A 13,640-nucleotide genomic window follows, 5' to 3' on the forward strand; every position below is an offset into this window, starting at 1 on the left:
AAACAACGCTGTTCACTCAAACCCCATGAGCCCCAACCTGAGATCATATACTATTTCACTCGATGTTGCATCGAGACAGTTTATTCCAATTGTCAAAAAATATCTCAGAACTGTCATTCTTTCCGCTAGTGTGGTGTATGCCCTGTTTAAACAAGACCATTTCACTCACTGATTGAAATTTAAATCTTCCCATACATTGAACGTGTTCATTCTGCCAAGGCCGTTATTTATTCCCCTTCCACAATTGCACAGGATCTGGAGCCACATGAAGGACCAAGTGAGAAGAACATACTGCCTTTTCTGATAGAAATGCCGTCAGTGAACAAGATAGGCTTCCAAAAATGGAGACGTCTTTGACCTCTATTATTATCACTATTCATCCTGACCCATGACTGTGTCTGACTTTACATAAATGTTTGAGATGTTTGACCCTTCTCCTGTTGCTTTAAAATGTGTTTACAAATTTAACACAAACCTTCAATAAAAGTTAACAGTGATGAATGAATAATGATGTATAATCATTACAAAAGCAGGTCCGACTCTGTTGAAATCGCCTGGATGCGGCTATCTATTTCTCAACTTGTAGCTACTGCTACTTGGGTTTGATACATGGCAAGGAGTTCACATTTTGAAAAGCTCAAGGTAGCTGCTCGCTGCCTGACATAATACATGGTAGTTTTAAAGAGTTCGTTTATGTGTTGTTACACATCCAGCTCAGCCATTATGTATTGCACATTCCTATTTGTCGTTTAACTGAAAAACTTGTTAGACAATTTCAGGAAGCAGTGAAGAAACAATTGTTTTACTGTCTAGAGGCACATATATGTCAGGCAAGGTGAGGACAGCTTATTGCCTCATTCCGAAAGAGTAATAGTGATCAGATGTGTTTTTTCAACAATTGATATTTAGTCAGATGGTCACTATGAAGCCACCAGGAGAAGGTAAGGCTGGTTGATGCTGGAGCTCAGAGTCGAGAGTGTAGTCCTGCGAAAGCACATCAGATCAGACAGCATTCGACGAGCAGGAGAATTGATCTTTCGTGCATCAACCCTTGAGCAGTTTCAGACGTTACTTTACAATGCTCGCGATCATCAGTGAGCCTGCGGATGAACGCTTGGTGGTATGGACCGCATTCTGTTTATGTGGAATGTTTCCTTGCTTTGGTGAAGTCATTTTCTGCGCTGAAGTCATTTCTGTTCTTTTTCTCACGGGGTGGTAGATGGGGGTCAAACTCGATGTGTTTGTTGATGGAGTTCCTGTTGGAATGTCATGCTTCGAGGAATTCTCGTGCGTGTCTCTGTTTGGCTTGTCCTTCGGTGGGTGATTGTCCCTGGCAAAGTGGTGCCATTCCTCATCTGTATGTAAAGATGTCAGTAAGAGTAGGTCATGCCTTTTATGTGGATAGTTGATGGTCATGTATCCTGGTGGCTAATTTGCTGCCTGTTTGTCCAAGGTAGAGTTTCTTACAGTCCACGTGAGGTATTTTGTAAATGACTTCAGCTGTGTGTGTTGTGTGTGTAGGCTTTTTGAAGTTCGTTAGCTGCTGATTAGTGCCTTGGTGATTTTGTGAGATGTGAGTTGGAAAATGTGATGTTGGAAAAACACAGCAGGACTGGCAGCATCCGAGGAACAGGAACAGAGCTTATGCCCTAAACGTCGATTTTCCAGCATCACATTTTTCATCTATGGTCTCCAGCATCTGCAGTCCTCACTTTCTCCTACCTAACTTTGTGAGATACCATGATGCCCAAGCGTTCTGAATTGTCTGGCACTCCTTTGTGAGATTTATCCTTACATTCAGATAAGGAAGGAGACCATTTCGACTGGTACAACTCACGCATCCTTCGACAGGCCAAACAGAGGCAGGGACGAGAATTCCTCGAAGCACGGCATACAAACAGGAACTCTATCAACAAACACATTGACTTGGATCCCATTTATCATACAAACATAACGGGAAATGGCATCACCACAGGAAAGGAAATCACCACAGAAAATGAAGTCAACAACCCAAGGAAACCTAAACAGGTAAATAGAATGTGGGCCATCCCATCTGTGCTTCTTCTGAAGGCTCAGTGATGATGTTTCCTCGTACACTGACAAAAAAGTCTGAAAACGACCCTGCCCACTCAGTGAGCAAACCTACATCAAAAACAGAATATGTTTCCCAGATTGCCGAATGTAGATTGTACAACAACATACACTATCCAAAAATCGGAAAGGTTATGCCAACTCGATGATGCTATTCAAGATAACTGCAATAATCTCTAGAAGCACCCCCTGGCAAAAGAGAAAAAAACAAGCACAAGGTTCTTACAGTAAAGACAGAAATGGCGGAGAGATTCACAATGGAACACCTTCTCTGATGTACCGGTTTATTTGACAGCAGCCTCAAAACTGACTGACAAGTTCCTCTGAACAGCTAGCCTGCTAAAACCCAACCCAAACCAATCCTAACCAGAAACATGCTGCATTTGGAAACCGGTCCACTCTCTTTTATTGCACAAAGGCTTGATTTTAACTTCAAAGCTTCTTCAAGTAGGCCAAGGCAGACATGCCTTGAACCTACATTTGTTTCTCAAAACAGTTGAAAAAATCCAATGAGCTGCAGCATTAGAAGACTGCGCGGAATACATGTCATATATCATAAAGAGAGGCAAAACTGCCAGCTCTGTCCAGACTGCTGCTACACATGATCCAACCCCTCAAAATATTAGAATAATGCAGCACAGAACCGAAATATGTTACTTGTTTTAAACAGTTGTAAACTCGATCTTCCAGGAGTGATATGCAGCTCCCCCAACAAGTCAGTTTTATACTAAGCCCAATTTATTTACCCACGATCACGAAACCCAATTAGGAATAACATAATTATTTGAAAACCCAACACACACGAAATCACAATTTGTCAAAAAACTGTTGCAAATACTTGCAACATTCCCATAACCATCCCCCTGATAATAAAATCCCCCTGACAATTCAATCACATATTCTTGAAGGAGAGATGTCAGAAGAAGAGATGATCAGCATGGAACTGCTGCGTTGACATCCTGGCAGGGTCTCTGGGATCCAGGTAAACCGTGACCAGCAGCTGCAAACAAAACCAGCTTGCTGAAACCAAACTAAACTGAACCCTGAACTGGGAGAAGAGGGCACTCCCCTTTCATGGTACAAGTATTTAAAAATTAATTACAATGATTCTCAAGTACATATTTCCAGACATATCGGAACCTCTGTTTTTATGAAGGATCTGACATAAAAACAAGGACGGGGTAAACTCCTGCTTAGTTTAAACCAGCAACACAGAAATGTTTACCTCTTGCAGTCATCCGTGAAACTTTTAGAGGCCAAGAATTTGTCACAGTAAAAATTATCAACTCTATTTCTGAAAGTATAACAGAGAATAATTAACTGATAACTATTTACACCTCCTTTCTCCAACCTATGTTTACTTTCTCGACGATAACACTCGTCTAATAAATATCCCAAATTAGATTTACAGGAAAATTCAACTTTTAAAGCTAACCAACGTTCGAATCTTCTCTTTCTCTTTTCCGATCGATTCGCTCTCTATGCCAGTGTTGAGATTTTTCTCTGTGCAATCTCCTTCTCTGGACAAGTACCTCTCAGAGAGTTCTGGCTAGCAGTCTATAATCTGCTGGTCTGGTGGCAGTTCTCATCCCAACTGTTCAATTTTCCCCAGTGGTATACACCAAAGTCATTGGTTTTAAAGATTGCCAATATCCTCAATTTAAACTTGACTAGAACTTTGTAATTCTTCGGAATATGATTTCAACTGACGAACCGATTTCGAATCTGTTTTGTCGTTTTCAGGTAACTAGCTACCCCAGTAGCTATATCACATGTTACATAGTGCTGTAATTTCTAGCTTTAACTCTCTTAAAGGTATAGTACATCACATCTTCATAACAACAAACTGACCTTGTTAATACAGCAGCATTGTCACACTCTCCCCTTTAAGAAATGACTCATAAATTTCCAAAGATGGCTCAATTTAAAAATCCCATTAAGCTTACAGTGCTTGCATACTGTAGCACAACATACATTACTTTGACTGCATCAATACATTCTGTTTCAATAAATTTGATCGTCTCACCAAATGCATCCGTTTCTCATCCAAGTCTTGAAATTGCATTTTAATCATGTTTTCTAGTCCTGGCACGTGCATAATATTCATTGCAACATTCTGGAATTTTTGTCCCTATATTTGTTCACAAACGTCGATGTGTTAGGGTCAATATATATGATTGTTCCAGATACGTTGCTAGTAAGATAAACATTGAAATATTATAACACAAATACCAAGCTCAAAGTCTTCTTCTCCACTGTGGAATATCTCGGCAAATGAATGTTCAACTTCCTGGAAAAATATATCCGCTAGGTCTTTCTCCCTTCCAGTCATCCTGCTGCAAAAGCACAGCAACGACACCGACATCACTTGCATCGATTGCCACCTTAAATGGATTTGCATATGCAGGTGTGGCTCACACTCGGGTTGTCGTTAACACAGCGTTCCGGAGAATAGATGCCTTCTGACAGTCGGCTATTCACTGAAACCTCTTGGCTTGCTTTAGTAAACCAGAGAGCGGAGCAGCCAAACTGTTTAATTTGGGACGAATTTCCAATAGAACCCATTCAATCCCTGGAGCTGTCGTACTGTTCTTTTTTGTTGATGATCTGGGAGACTCCAGAGTTTATTCTGTTTTTTTTTTTATTCAATGGGCCATTTGTCCATGTCCGAGAAAATGTCCGAGGAAGTTGAGTTGCGCTTTGACAAATCCATTCTTCGCCAGGTTTTTCACCAAGACTGCCCCCCAAAGTTAATCGAACAATTTCGATAAATTTTGATTATTTTCCTTCCATGTGTGGCTAAAAATCACCGGGTCATGAACTTAAAATACACCATTTTGTCATGCGAATTTGCCTTATTGGTTAGTTTTTGAAATGTGGCTGACACATTATTCATACAAAACAGCATTGTTGGAAATGGAAGAGAGTTCAGAGTGTGGTGCTGGAAAAGTACAGGAGGTCAGGTACCATCCGAGGACCAGGAGAATCAACGTTTCTGGCATAAGCCCTTCAGCAGAAGCCCATCATTCTCCATCTGTTTTCGTTCTGGGTCCTTGCCATTGCATTTGAGAATAACCGCTGGATGCCCTGCATTCAAAAATGCAAACAGGAATCAGGAAATATAGCCCAGTTAGGGTTTAGATGTCGCAGGGAAATTGTCGTAAATTGTTATTCATATAGATACATTGATCTGTTCAAATTAATCTGGCAGTTGCTTTGTGATTCTATTGACATTTCTTATATGACGTAAAATGTACCATTCAAAAAAAAAGAAGCTGCACCAGTACTGTGCTGATTTTCTTTAAATAAAGTAATACGCTCAATATCATGCCAGAAATTAAAGAGTTGAGCTATAAATGTGAATATCTGAATGGGAGAACGCTATTTATTTACATGCTAAACACCTGAAAGGAACACTTGCATTTACAATTTTTCTGAGGCTTTATCTGGTTTTCACGATTTCTCGGCTGTTTTTCCGTTTGGCTCAATCTGCCTCGTCTTCACCATGGATGTGCAATCCTTCTGCGCATCCATCACTCATCAAGGCTTGTGTAACCATTGTCTGCTTCCTCCTGAAACAGAGACCTAAAATGTCCCATCCAGCATCATATATTTTCACAGTTTTGAGCTTACACGTAAACGTAGTGTTTTTTTTTTCACTTGTTTCTGTCATCTCCTTCAGTACCTGCATCCCTCCCTTTCTCTGCAACCTGGTCCACTTCCAATATTGCACCGTATTGGGCCAAACTGCTACAGATCCCGCACATATCTCTCTCTCTACAACGTCCTCTTGCACCTCCATATCTCTATACACCTCCAGATTTGAAATCTCTCCTTATCTCTATCATTTCCTCCCAACAGACCTCCGTAACTCTTATCTTCCCCAGTCCCTACATCCCTCCGTCTGGAAATCATTGTGAACATGATATGCATCTTATCTCTGTAACCCACTCCAGAAGCTATACCATCTCTCTATGGAACTAACTCTAACATCTGCATCACTCTTTATGCCTGGAATATCATCCATTCACTCCACCTCCCCATATCTCCATCACCAGCTCAAGCCAACTTCGCCTTCATTATCACTGTAATCTCCTCCAGCTCTGACACACCGTTCTATCTCTGTAATCTCTCACACAGAGACAATTTCGGAACACGTACAGAAAGAATTCTACTTTTAATGTTTGTATCACAAAGCTCATTTCACTTTTTGTAGTCTCAATGTGAAGAATTAAGTGGGAAGGTAATTAAAAGTGAGTAATACACTCCAAGTTGTAGTCATTGACCCATGGAGTACAAAAGCCATCGACAGGCTAAAAATATATTATTACGAATGATAGTCCTACTTTCCCTCTTTCGGTCAAAGACTCAAATGATGTAACACTTCAAAGCACATCCAAGAACCGTGTAATTGTCTTGGACTTTGATGCGTCAACTCGCCTCCCAGAAAATGTATTCCAAATTCTCACCAGCCTCAGAGTGAAAACAGTATTCTTCAATTCCCACTAAGCCGTCTACCTTTCTTTTTAAAATGATGTCTCATCTAGACCAACCCCTCCACTAAAACGAATTGTTGCTTTATATTCACCCTATGTTCACTACCTTATGCACATCAACCAATCCCTCCTCAACTTTTACTTTGACTGAGTAAATAATCCGAGTTCTTCCTGTGTTGTTTCACAGCGGAACTGTTCCATCCCAAGCAACATTCTTGAAAATGGTGTGCATTCATCCAGTTCAATCACATTCTTCCTATAATACGGTGACAAGAGTGGGCAAAGAACTCCAGCTCGGCCTAACCAATAATCCACGCATTTCCAAAATGAACAGCTGCAATTCACTTCCTAACTACCCAAATGCAGTCCTCTATCCAGAAGCTACAAGAAATGTTTGTCTTGGAACAAAACCCACTCACCTGGATGAAGAAAACACTAACAACACTCAAGAAATCGAGTCCATCCACGGACAGCCGCCCATTTGATGGGCATCATTACATCAATATTCACTCTTTCAACGTCTGATACACGGTAGCAGCAGTACGCAACATCAGTAAGATGCACTGCAGAAATTCAGAAGAGCTCCTTCGGCAACACATTGCAAACGCACATCAATTACCATTTGTAGCAAAGGTAGCACCATCTGCAAGTTGTCCTCTAACCCTCAGATCAATATGACTAGCAAAAACTTTGGTGATCTTTCACATCCACTGACTCAAAGTCCAGGGCATCTAATGGGACATCTAATGCTGTAATTTTTAACGATAACCACTTCACATCACTATAAATGCTAAACCAACAGCATCACACTATTTCGAAACGTGACCAACCTTCCAAAACCTCAGAATAACAATCCCTAGGATTCCCCTAACTCTGCGAGTAACCCTAACTCTAACCATAATCCTGATGCTCACTGGAAATTCAACTCAGTCCGAGCCTTGAATACATCAAACCCCAATATTCCTCTAATGTTGACATGAAAAATGGATCTGAAATTAATCCTAAAACTAATATGAGCGCCAGCTCAAATCTTATCGTCTGCATAATGCTAACATTGATTCTCATTCATAAGCATACATAGAAGCATATAAAGTAAGTGCAGTCGTAGGCTATTCGGTCATTCAAGCCTGCATTTCCCTCTAATTTGATTATGTTCGATCATGCAAACTCAGCATCTTATTTAAGTTCGCACTCCTTACCCCTTTGTGCCTTTACCCGCAAGGGCTGCATCCAGCTCCATCTTGAACATATTCAAATACCCGGAGGGCAAAAAGGGGACTCTCTACTCTCTAAGTGAAGACATTCTTCATCATATCTCCCTGTAATGGCTTATCCCTCATTCGTAATCTGAGACAAACGTCCTACAACTCCCCGACATTGGGAACATTCTTCCTGCATCCAGTCTGCCCAGTCCCAACGGGAGTCTATACGTTTTGATGAGATCCCTCCTCATTCTATTAGATTCCAGTGAGGACAAGTCCAGTTGATCTAATTTTTTGTCGTTTGTCTCCTGTCAACTTGGGAATCAGTCTGTTGAACTTTCGCTTGTCTCCCTCAAGCGCAAGAATTATCTTCCTCAGATAAGAAAATCAAATGCACAAAGTTTGACCTCACAAAGGTCCTCTTTAACTACAATGAGACGTCTTTACCATGACACTCAAATTATCTCGCTTTACCTTTGGTTTTCCTCACTGCCTGCTGCACCTGCATGCATAGTTAACCTGACTCTGTGAATATCTCAAATGTATCAGAGAAATTAAGCATAACAGTTAGGAAAGGAAGGAGGGCGTGTTGGGTATTCTAAAAGAAATTAAGATGTCCAAGTCCCCATGTCCGGATGGGATCTATCCTGATTTCTGAGGCAAGCAAGAGGGGAAGTAGCTGCGGCCATAGCAGATATCTTTGCAGCATACTTGAACAAAGGTAAGGTCCCTGACGAATGAAGAGTTGATAATGTTGTCTCCGTATTTCGGAAGGGTGGAAAGCATGAACCAGACAAATATAGACGGTGAGACTGACATCAGTGTTGGGCATGCAGCTGGCGAAGACCTGGACCATCTCTGACACCTCCCTCCCCTTCTTGGACCTCTCCATCTCCGTCAGTGACGATCGACTTGACACTGACATTTTTTTACAAACCCACCGACTCCCACAGCAACCTGCATTACACCTCTTTCCACCCTATCTCTTGCAAAAATGCCATCCCGTATTCCCAATTCCTCCACCTCCGCCGTATCTGCTCCCAGGAGGACCAGTTCCACCACAGAACACAGCAGATGGCCTCCTTCTTTAGAGAGGCAATTTCCCTTACCACGTGGTTAAAGATGCCCTCCAACGCATCTCGTCCACATCCCGCACCTCCGCCCTCAGACCCCACCACTCCAACCGTAACAAGGAGAGAACGCCCCTGGTGCTCACCTTCCACCCTACAAACCTTCGCATAAACCCAATCCTCGGCCGACATTTCCGCCACCTCCAAAAAGACCCCACCACCAGGGATATATTTCCCTCCCCACCCCTTTCCGCCTTCCGCAAAGACCGTTCCCTCCGTGACTACCTGTTCAGGTCCATGTCCCCCTACGACCTACCCTCCCATCCTGGCACTTTCCACTGCCACCGCTGGAACTGAAAAACCTATGCCCACACCTCCTCCCTCACCTCTATCCCAGGCCCTAAAGGAGCCTTCCACATCCATCGAAGTTTTACCTGCACATCCACTAATATCATTTATTGTATCCGTTGCTCCCGATGCGGTCTCCTCTACATTGGGAAGACTGGGCGCCTCCGAGCAGAGCGCTTTCGGGAACATCTCCGAGACACCCGCACCAATCGACCAAACCGCCCCGTGGCCCAACATTTCAACTCCCCCTCCCACTCTGCCGAGGATATGGAGGTCCTGAGCCTCCTCTAACGCCGCTCCCTCACCACCAGACTCATGGAGGAAGAACGCCTCATCTTCCGCCTCAGAACACTTCAACTCCAGGGCATCAATGTGTACTTCAACAGCTTCCTCATTTCCCCTTCCCCACCTCATCCTAGTTTCAAACCTCCAGCTCAGCACTGTCCCCTTGTCTTGTCCAGACTTGTCCGACCTGCCTAGCTCTTTTTCCACCTATCCACTCCACCCTCTCCTTCCTGACCTATCACCTTCATCTCCTCCCCCACTGACCTATTGTACTCTATGCTACTCTCTCCCCACCCGCACACTCCTCTAGCTTATCTCTCCACGCTTCAGGCTCTCTGCCTTTATTCCTGATGAAGGGCTTTTGCCCGAAACGTCGATTTTGAAGCTCCTCGGATGCTGCCTGAACTGCTGTGCTCTTCCAGCAAAACTAATCCAGAAGCTGGCGAAGACACTGAGGGTTACGAACTATTCCCAGTTGGAAGAAAATGAACTTATCGGTAATAGGCAACATGGTTTTGTACAGGGAAGGCCATATCTTATGAAACTAGTGGAATTCTTTGTGAAGTGAAAAAGTTGATTGATGAGGGCAGGGATGTCCCTGTCAAATGCATGGACTTCTGTAAGGCACTTAATAAGTTTCCCCATGTTAGGCTGATGTAGATAGTGAAGTCACATGGGTACAGGTTGCATTAGCAAGTTGGATTGAGAACTGGTTGGGCAACAGAGGACGGAGAGAAGTCGTAGAAGAAATGAGTTTCACAAAATGGAAAATTGTGTCCAATTTTGTTCCACAGGGTTGCGCTCTGGAACACTCCTGTTAGTGATCGACATATCACTGATCTGGAAAAAGGTGCGCGTGGTCTAATTAGCAGGTTTGCAGATTACAGTAAGATTGGTGGAGGAGTAGACAGTGAAGGGAGCTGTCAGAGAATACAGAAGAATATAGATCAATTGGAGAGTTAGACGGGGAAACGGCCAATGGAGATCAATCTGAGCAAATTTGAGGTGAGGCGTTTTGAAAGAATGAATTCAAGAGCGAAATCAGTGGTAAATGGAAAATCCATGGTGAAATTGATGTACAGAGAGATTTTTAATATCCATTGCACGCGGAAGTTGGCAACAGAGGTCAATGCAGTGGTCAAGAAGGCAAAAGGCATGCTTTCCTTCATCGAATGTCATACTGATTACTGGAGTTGGCAGGCCATGTTCCAATTGCATAAGAGTTTGGTTCAGCGAACTGTTCTGGTTGTCACTTTATTAAAAGAATGCGGATGCTTTGGAGGGCGTGACGAGGATATTCACTAGTATGTTGACTCATTAGGAAGGTGCTCGTCAGGAAGAGGGGTTAAGTTTTCCTGTCCTTCCAAATGCACCATTTTTTTGAAAATTGAACACGTGTAAACAAACATGCTCCACCTAAACAGTCTGACACTTCTGTCCTTACGTTTCTCCATAAGCTTCAGTGGGTTATGATCAGTGCATATGTATGCCTCATATGCATTACCAGTAACATTAACACTGAAATATTATAGTGTCAATACCGAGCTCAAAGTCACCTTCTTAAAGGTGGACTATGTCTGCTGCTGAATATTCAACTTTCAGTGAAATACCCGATAGGTCTTTCTATCTTCTCGTCGTCTACTTGCGAGAGCACAGCATTGACATCGACATCATTTGCATTAACAGCCACCTTGAACAGCTTTATGTAGTTAGGTGCGGCTGAAACTGGGACAAGAATAGAATTTTCAGGTTGTCAAATGCCATCTAGCAGTCTGATGAGCTCTGAAACGTCTTTCCCTTCTTGTGCACTTCAGTAACTGGACTATGCACACTACTAAGTTTTGGGACCATTTCCGATAAAATCCACTCAATCACAGGAACCGTAGTACAGCTCCACTTGATAATGTTATGGGAAACTATCCAATTGCTTTAGTTTTTGGACCCCATGGGGACGTTTGTCTATGTCCAGTTATATGGCCCAGGAACGTGACTTGGACTTCGGCAAATTCACGATTGGCCAGGATTATCGCCAAACCTGTGTTTCGAAGTCAGTCGAACAAGTCTGATAAATGTTGTAAATGCTCCTTCCATGTGTGACTGAAAATATTTGGTGATCTATATAAGCAACACAGTGGGGTAATCCTTCAGTTACCTAATTGGTTTGACTGTGAACTATGGTTGGCATATGTTTGACGCCAAATGGCATCATATTAAACTGATATAGTTCATTCAGCTTAACAAAACCCGAAATTGCCTTTGCTCTTTCTGACAAGGTTAGTTGCCAGTATCTCCGGAACAAACCAAACTTAGAAGTATAAGTTTTTTTATCTGACCTTTTCCACACGGTCTTCCAATCGCGGATTCGGATATGCATTAGTGTTTGTAACTACGATGACTTCGCGGTAGTTCACACATAACCATTGGTTAACATCTGCTTTTTGCATCATAAACATGGGTGATTTCCAGTCACGATAACTCATATCGAATATGTTGTCTTGGAAAATGCGTTCAATCTCGTTTATAAACTGTGCCAACTTTAGAGGTTTATGCCCATAAGGATGTTGATTAATCGGAACAAGATCTCCTGTGTCTACATCCTGCACAATTATATTAGTACTTCACAGCCTAAACACTCGTCGCTACACGAAATATTAAGAACTTTTTCAGGTCATTTCGATTTTCCTCTGGAAGATAACTCAAAGTGCACCGCAAGGTTTGGCACATTCCGCATTGTCCAACTTAATTTGAGGAATGTCCAATTTAGAATCCTCTGAACTTGGGTCTTCCCTCTGTTGCAATAAATAATAGATTCTCCTCTTGCTTTCCTTCCCTATCAAAACACTTTTGGAGCATATTTACATGACACTCTGTGAGATTCATTTCTGCCTGGAATCCCTGTCAGTCATTTCACTTCACTCATTTTTCTTGTGATCGAAATCTTGCTTTTAAGGGTTCACTTATCACTGCAAGTAACACTTCCTTATTCCTGAGAGCAAAATTGCGATGTTTTATTTCTTGTATGCTTCCTGTTTCATTGTATATTGTAATACTGTTAAATGCTGTCCCGCCAACACCCCAGCTGTATTGAATTAAACCCTAATATTTGACACATGGTTCAATTATGTGATCTTTGCCTTCTTACTTACAATTTCTCCTTCGTCCATTTTGACAGTTCTCTTACTTCATGCCAGAAAACTACTTCATGAAATGAATTTGGTCGTTTCATTTGATGCATATCTGACAGCAAAAAGCACGAACCGAATTTTCTTACCCCAATCATCTGTATTCTCTTGGATTTCAGCCCTCAACATGGTCTTTTATGTCTGATCCCACCTTTCCCGCGATTCTGAATAGGCAGCAGTAGAATCAAATTGTTTTATTTCTAAGCTGCCCATAACTTCATTGACTAATGTTGATGTGACGTTTCATGATTGATCGGATTGCATCACTGTCAGTAGTCCGTATCCAGTGAAAATTTTGAGTAATCCCTCGACCATCCTTTCAGCTGTGATGTTGTGTAATGTAACTAGTCGATACATCAATTCTTGTTAATAAATACATGATTCCCACATGTTTGTGGTTGGGGATCTGTGAAATCAGTTAAGACGCTTGTAGAGGTTTCCTCAAATGCAGGAAAGAGGTTAAAGATGGAGCTATTATTACCGCCTGTGGTTTTACTATTAGCTGACAGGTATTACACGTCTGGCAGAATGCAATTGCGTCCTTGTGCAATTCACGCCAATAAAATGGTTTTCTATTTGAGCTGTGTAGTCCTCACTCCTAAACGATCCGTAAGTCATACACCCGAATGTACGAATATGCAGCATTGAAAACTAACAATAACTGGTGTATTCCATAACTTTTACTTGGAATAATTTGGGAATTTTCATTGTGCAGAGTCATGAAAACAGCCGTGGAGACGTTGTGAAAAATTGGAGCAAATCCAACGAAATACGTTCAAGTTGTAATTCAACTACATCCTCGCGCAGTTCAAGTCAGTACAAGTATATTGTCTTTTAGCTTGTCTTTTTCTCAATCCTAAACGACACTCAAGTGATAGATCGGGCAACGCTTGCGACATATCTGTCCTAAACCCTACTGACAATACGATTTGAAAGACTTCTGATCATTTCCCAAATGCCTGAACA

At 42.1% G+C, this 13,640-nt stretch overlaps 1 pseudogene; it reads right to left on the reverse strand.

The window, feature by feature from the left end:
* The window catches only part of LOC148134921 (uncharacterized), a 45,170-nt pseudogene that overhangs the window by 16,554 nt on the left and 14,976 nt on the right, over positions 1 to 13,640 (reverse strand).

This window comes from Chiloscyllium plagiosum, unplaced genomic scaffold (genome assembly GCF_037043375.1).
Source record: "Chiloscyllium plagiosum isolate Xiang-an unplaced genomic scaffold, Cpla_swu_hap1 HiC_scaffold_52, whole genome shotgun sequence".
Taxonomy (NCBI): domain Eukaryota; kingdom Metazoa; phylum Chordata; class Chondrichthyes; order Orectolobiformes; family Hemiscylliidae; genus Chiloscyllium; species Chiloscyllium plagiosum.